Raw genomic sequence first — 7,284 nt, 5'->3', positions numbered from 1 at the left:
TAACTAAGTACAAAGAACTACTTTTCATAATTTTTATGAAACATATGACTTTTAACCAAAATGTACTTTTTGTTTGGTATAATCTCTAAAGAATACATTTTTATTATATTTGAATAACAAAAAAAGGGATGAGTTTGTGAAATTTTAAAATCTGACTCTCTGAAATGTGATATAGTATGAAATGTAAATAGCTGATAAACTTTAAGCATATATTATTATTCCTTATATCATTTCTACATATTAAAATGTAAGCCAATGAATATCTTGCAATGGACATGTAAAATATAATCAAAAGTTCAAAAGAAGGCATATGGGTTGGACCAAAAATGAGAACAAGAGAGGAAACTGGCTGGGAAGAAGAAGAGAAGTAGATAGCACACATTGAAATCTCTAACATAGAGTTTATCTCCAACAGATAACTGCTGGCAAAGGAAAGATTAAGTTTCCCATAAGGAGCCTCACTGTCTATACAAGACAATTTAAGGGAAGCTTCACGCCCTGCTGAAGATGATAAACACAAAGAATCCAATGGTACTTTCAGAAGCATTTAGTCTCGCAATGCTTTGTCGGAGAAATTTGTTTTCTTCCCTGTCTTTTGCTTATACATTACAGCTCCCATTTTACTTTTGTATGTTTTCTTGTATGAGTGAATGTGTGTGTCTCATGGTCTGTATGTGTTTTTTGTTCCCTTTCTTTGGCTCTCTTTTTTCTTAATTTTTTGTCATATCTAGGTTTGGTTTATTACTATTTATACCACCACTATTATTATAATTATCATCATCATCATCATCATCATCATCATCATCATCATCATCATTATTATTGGTGCCTAGTTGCACTCTAATTATAGAAAGCAAGATTTAGGTGAGTGTTAAAGTAAGGAAGATCTGGGAGGACCTGCAGGATGGGAAACCATAATCACAGTGTCTTCAGTGACAAAAACTATTTTCAAGTAAAACTGACTTTAAAAAAAGTTAACAATTTGAATAAATCTTTGTTAGAGATTGGGGTATTTTTAGATTAAAAATGTGATATTAAAAGATGGCAAACCAGAGTCGAGGCATTGTTTGATAACACGTTTAATGTCAATGAAAGACAAGGTATAACTGAAAGCAGAACTTGTCATAATAGGTTAATGAGAAAGAAAAAAGGAAAACAAGGCTCTATTTATAGGTGAGATGATTGAAATACAGAAACAGAATTAAACTGAGAAAAAAAAACTAAATAAAATAAACCATGCTAAAATAAAGCATAAAGTATGAGATACTTCAACACAATTCTTATTGGTAAAGAAAAAAATACATTGTTTATGGATATAATCCTTAAGTCATCAATAAAAAGTTATGAAATTGAAAATATAACCATATAATCATGTGTAATTTGAACTAAATGTGTACCTAGAAGATTTTATACTCAAGTAAGAAATATTTAATAGCTTTTCTGAGAAAAAGGTTTAGATAGAAACCATTCCAACAGCACTACTACCTGTGCAATCTCATTATTACACACAGAGCACTGTGCCCATCAGTGACAGAATGTCAGCAATGATTTTCTATACCTGGCAGAGGCTGCCATAAATATATGGTAGACCACAAAGAGCAGATGTGCTGTTGGCCACACATTATTAAAATGTCTGCAGTAGGTTCTGAGATAATCCCATAAATATGAGAATATTGAATAAATATTTCTCCCATCCATGTATTAACTAGGTCTGACCCTTGTTAGCTCTCAGATATTGGGTTCAGTGAGGTGTGACATAAGACTAGGTAAATATTTCTAAATATACCTGAAGTTTATTTTAAAAAGTTATGGAAGCAAGAATTACCTATGCTAACTTAATGACAGAAGGAGAGACCAGAAGAGTAACAGAAGAGTAGCAGAAGATTTAAAACTACATAGTTATTAATTAATTTCAGGTTATTTATTTTAAGTTATTCATTTGTATTTTTTGTGAAATGTGTCTATAATTGTTAGTGTGAACTAGACAAAATCTAGTAGCCTCTAGAAGATAGGCCTCTGAATATTCCTGTTGGGAGTATCCTGATTATGTAACCAATTGTGTGAAAACCCACCATAACTGTGGGAAGGACCTTTATCTGGGCAAGAGAATCTGAGCTATGTGAGTATGGAAAACAAACTGAGCACTGGTAGGCATGCATCCATTGTTCTGTATTCCCAACTACAGACGAGATGTGACCAATTGCTTCATGACCCTGATGTTGTTACTCAACACAATAATGGACCATAACCTAGGAGCATTAGCAAAAATAGTTTCTTCCTTAAGTGACTTTTCATCATGGTGTTTTAACACCAAGACAAGAAAGAAATATAAGATTTCTCAAATATTACATAGTGTCTCAAATACTCTTAAAAGAATTATTCAAGCTGGTCTGGAATCTATAATGATTCTGCCTCAGTCATCTGAGTGATGGAGTTATGTAAGCTACTACTATGTCTGTATAAAGCTGTAATTTAAATCCAAGTATCACTAGAAAAACTCAAAGACCAGATAACTGCACTTGAAAATGGTACCAGATATTTGAGGAGCATTTTCATATGTATTTGACAATAAAGCAGTATATAACACTTTTAAATTATTTGATGCAGTAAATATAAAATAGTTAGTTTAACCATACAAAGTCATTGTTAGGAAACTGTAATAGGTCAATGTGTGTCATAAGGATAATTGCAGAGATATCTACCATGGGGGGGGGCTATAATACTATATACACATTCTAATCTTCATGAGGAGGAACTTGTCCAACTTCCTTTTGATAGTCAGAATCAGTTATCTTACTCAGCACAGTGACTATATCCTTTTCATATTAATTTTGACATATGAAGAGTTCAAAGTGGCAAAGTAAAAGTTTTTCTTAACTTCTAGTTTAGTGTGATTGCTATTTTGTCTCCTTGGAGGCATTCCTTTATGTTGCTATACAGCAGCAAAGAGGAACAAAATAAAATTAACAAAACAATTTTACTTAGTATCAAAATAGTAAAATAACTAGGAATGAATTTAAGCATGAATGTAAAAATACTTATGTACTAACTATAAAATAACACTGAAAGAAATGAAAGCAAAATGATTTGAAAAAATAATAGTCAAGGCAAATGGATTAGAGGGCAATGATTAAAAAAAACAATATGCACAAAATGAGCTGTAGATTCAATGCAACCTTGGTGACCTTGTGGCAGAAAAACAGACTCAAATTTTCATAAAAACCTGAAGGTTCCTGAATGATAAAGGCATTGTGGATCAAAAGAAAAGGCACACGCTTGCCATTATAAACACTAGGCAAAAATTCCATAGGAGTGGATCTGAATTAGCTACCTAGGCCAGAGTGAGCCTGAGAAAGCAGGCTACAAGGGAGTGACAGCAGATTCAGCTCAGGGACATTTGTGGACCAGGATTGAGCCAGCAATCTGGGCCAAAGCAGACCTAAGACAGTAAACTCCAAATGAATCGGTATGGGAGAGCAATCACTGAGTGAGTGAGCCAGAGCCATGGACCACTGAGGGCATGAATCTAGGACCTTCAAAGGAGTAGACCTAAGCCAGGACCTCTGTAGGTCTGGGCTTGAGTCTATGACCTCTGAGGAAGTAGACCTGAGCCAGGACCTCTGCCAGTCTGGGCATGAATCTGAGACCTCTAAGAGTATAGACAGAAACCAGAGATCTCTGCAGGTCCAGGTATGAGTCTAGGACCACAGAGGGAGTAGACTGGAGCCAGAAAACATTGCAGGACAAACTCCAAGCCAGGGACTTCTGTAGGAGGGAATCTAGATCAGTATTTACAGAAACATTTTAAAGCCGACAACCTAGGCTAGAGCATCCCAAAATAGTGGAGCAAAACTTGGAAGCACTGAGTAACCTCCAGGAACACAGAGTGACAAAAGGGGGAACTAGAACTGTGGCACTAACTGTACCATGAGGAACAAAAATCTAAGCCTTGGATTCACTGACACCTAGAAGATTAATAAACAGAATCACAGACAGCCCCAAACACACCTATTAGAGGGAAAAAAATGAGTAGAAAAGGTAAGAACACATGCAAGACCACAAAGAGCAACACGACACCAAATAAAACCTAAAGACCCTACAACAGCAAGACTTGAACAATCAAATATAGTTAAAGCAGAAGAAAATGAATGAAAAAAAATAACTTCAAGAGAATGCTTGAAACTCTAAAAGAGGAAATGAGACTTTCCATTAAAGAAATGGAGGAAAAGAAAAACAAAAAATTGGAAGACATCAGCAAATCTTAAAGAAAACCAAGAAAAATAAATCAAACATATGAAAGAAACTATTCAGGACTTGAAAACTGAAATAGAGACAATAACAAAAAACATAAACTGAGGGAATTATAGAAACAGAAATCATGAGAAAACGATCAGAAACCACAAACACAAGCATGAACAGCAGAATACAAGAGATGGAAGAGAGAATTTCAAGCACTGAAGATACAATAGAGGAAATAGACTCACCAGTTAAAGAAAACATTAAATCTAACAAGAGCTTAACCCAAAATATCCAGGAAATATGGGATATCATGAAAAGGCCAAATCTAAGAATAATAGGTATAGAAGAAGAAGTTCAACTCAAAAGTACAGAAAATATATTTAACAAAATCAAAGAAGAAAAATTTGCCAACCTAAAGAAAGATATGCCTATGGAGATACAAGAAGCCTACAGAACATCAAATAGACTGCATCAAAAACAAAGTCCCCTTGTCACATAATAATTAAAACACTAAACATACAGAATAAAGAAAGAGTATTAAGAGCTGCAAAGAAAAAGGGTCAAGTAACACATAAAGGTAGACCTATCAGAATTACATCTAACTTTTCATTGGAGACAATGAAAGCCAGAAAGTCATGGTCAAGCATTATGCAGACAGTAAGAGACCACAGATGCCATCCCTGAATACTACACCCAGCAAAACTTTCAATCACCATAGAAGGATAAAACAAGATATTTCATGACAAAACCAGATTTAAAAATACCTAGCCACAAACCCAGACCTACATAAAATACTAGAAGGAAAACTCCTACACAAGGAAGTTGGCTACATCAACAAAAACACAGATAATTGATGGTCTCATAGCAGCAAATCTCAAAGAAAGAAATAATGCACAAATTAGCATCACCAACTATGAAAACTAAATTAACAGGAGATAGCGAACACTGGTCATTAATATCCCTTAATATAAATGGATTCAACTCACCTATAAAAAGGCACAGGCTAACAGATTGGATACAAAAACAGAATCTATCCTCCATCTGCATACAAGAAACATATCTCAACCTCAAAGACAGACATTGTCTCAGAGTAAAAGGTTGGGAAAAAATATTCCAATCAAATGGACCTATGAAACAAGCTGGTGTAGCTATCCTAATGGTATAGGAGGTCCTTCTGTTTATGCGTTACTTTCATTGGTTTATGAATAAAGATACTGCCTTGGCCTTTTGATAGGGCAGAACTTAGGTAGGCAGAGAAGACAGAACTGAATGCTGGGAGAAGGAAGGGCAGAATCAGAGAAGCCATGGATCCTCTATCTGAGATGGATGCTGGTTAGAATCTCTGGTAAGTCACTGCCATGGGGAGATACACAGATTAATGGAGATGGGTTAAACTAACATGTAAGAGTTAGCCAATAAGACGTTAGAGCTAATAGCCAAGCAGTTTCTGTTTGGTTATTTCAGGTGTAAGATAGCTGGGCAGCCAGGCCTAACAAGCAGCCCTTGCTTTACAACATCCTTATATCTAACAAAATAGACTTTAAACTAAAATCAATCAAAAGAAACAAAGAAGGACATTTCATATTAGTAAAGCAAAAATCCATCAAGAGGTAATATAAATACTGAACATCTATGCCACAAATATAAGGGCAACCTCATATGTAAAAGAAACACTTCGGCTGAGGAGTTCCATCCAGAAAGGTGAGTGTGTGCTATCCAGGGCGGAGAGCCCTGAAGAGAGCACAGCCCACCCCCAGCTTCTGCTGCAGGGTCTTCTTTGTTCCACTCAACTCTACCCTGCCCCCACGATCGCCCTTTTGTCTCATGTGTCCTTGGAATACCAGCTATCCCTATTTCAGTGCTGAGGTGTTCCATCCAGAGGGTGCTGAGGGGTTCCATCCAGAGTGCTATCCCTGTGTCTGTGCTGAGGAGTTCCATCAAGAGGGTGCCAATGAGTACCATCTAGAGGGACAGGAACAGTTCCTGCTCCTGCACTGAAGAGATCCACCCAGAGAGTCAGTCACAGCAAAAACTGAACGGAGACACCAAGACTCTCCTGGCTCCATTTGAAGGAAGGGATGGGCAGACCCCAATGCAAAAATTCCTCCAACAACCTGAAAGGCAACATGACATCACCAGAATCCAGGGATCACGAAACTAGAAGAATTGAACACCCTACTTCAGAAGAAATAGAAGAAATCGACTCTAAGCGGAACTATATGAAAATAATAGAGGAACTTAAACAGGAGGTGAAAATCTGCTGTAAAGAAATGGAGATAACAAACAAAAAAGTAGATGACATGAATAAATCTCTCAAAGATACCCAAGAAAAACAAGAAATCCAAGAAACAGCAATCAAACAGGTAAGGGAAACAGTTCAAGACTTGAAAAATGAAATGGAGGTAATGAAGAAAACACAAACCGAGGGAAGGCTGGATATGGAAAATCTGGATAAACAAATAAGAACTACAGAGACAAGTATTACCAACAGAATACAGGAGATAGAAGAAAGAATCTCAGACACTGAAGATACTGTAGAGGAAATAAACTCACTGATTAAAGAACAAAACAAATCCAACAAATTCTTAACACAAAACATCCAGGAAATTTGGGACACTGTGAAAAAGCCAAACCTAAGAATAATAGGTGTAGAAGAAGGAGAAGAGTTACAGCTCAAAGGCCCAGAAAATATATTCACCAAAATTATTGAAGAAAACTTTCCCAATCTAACGAAGGATATTCCTATGAAGGTACAAGAAGCATATAGAACACCAAATAGACTGGATAAAAAAAAATCTCTTCTCCATATAATAATCAAAACATAAAACATACAGAATAAAGAACAAATATTTAGAGCTGCAAGGGAAAAAGGTCAAATAACATATAAAGGGAAAGTTATCAGAATTACACCTGACTTCTCAATGAAATCCATGAAAGCCAGAAGGTCTTGGAGAGATGTGCTGCAGAATTTAAGAGACCAAGGATGCAAGCCCTGACTACTATAACCAACAAAGCTTGCGTTTACCATGGATGGAGAAAACAAGA

This window comes from Myodes glareolus, chromosome 25 (genome assembly GCF_982192425.1).
Source record: "Myodes glareolus chromosome 25, mMyoGla1.1, whole genome shotgun sequence".
NCBI lineage: Eukaryota > Metazoa > Chordata > Mammalia > Rodentia > Cricetidae > Myodes > Myodes glareolus.
The sequence above is the reverse complement of the archived record's forward strand: the minus strand, read 5'-3'. Positions refer to the sequence as shown.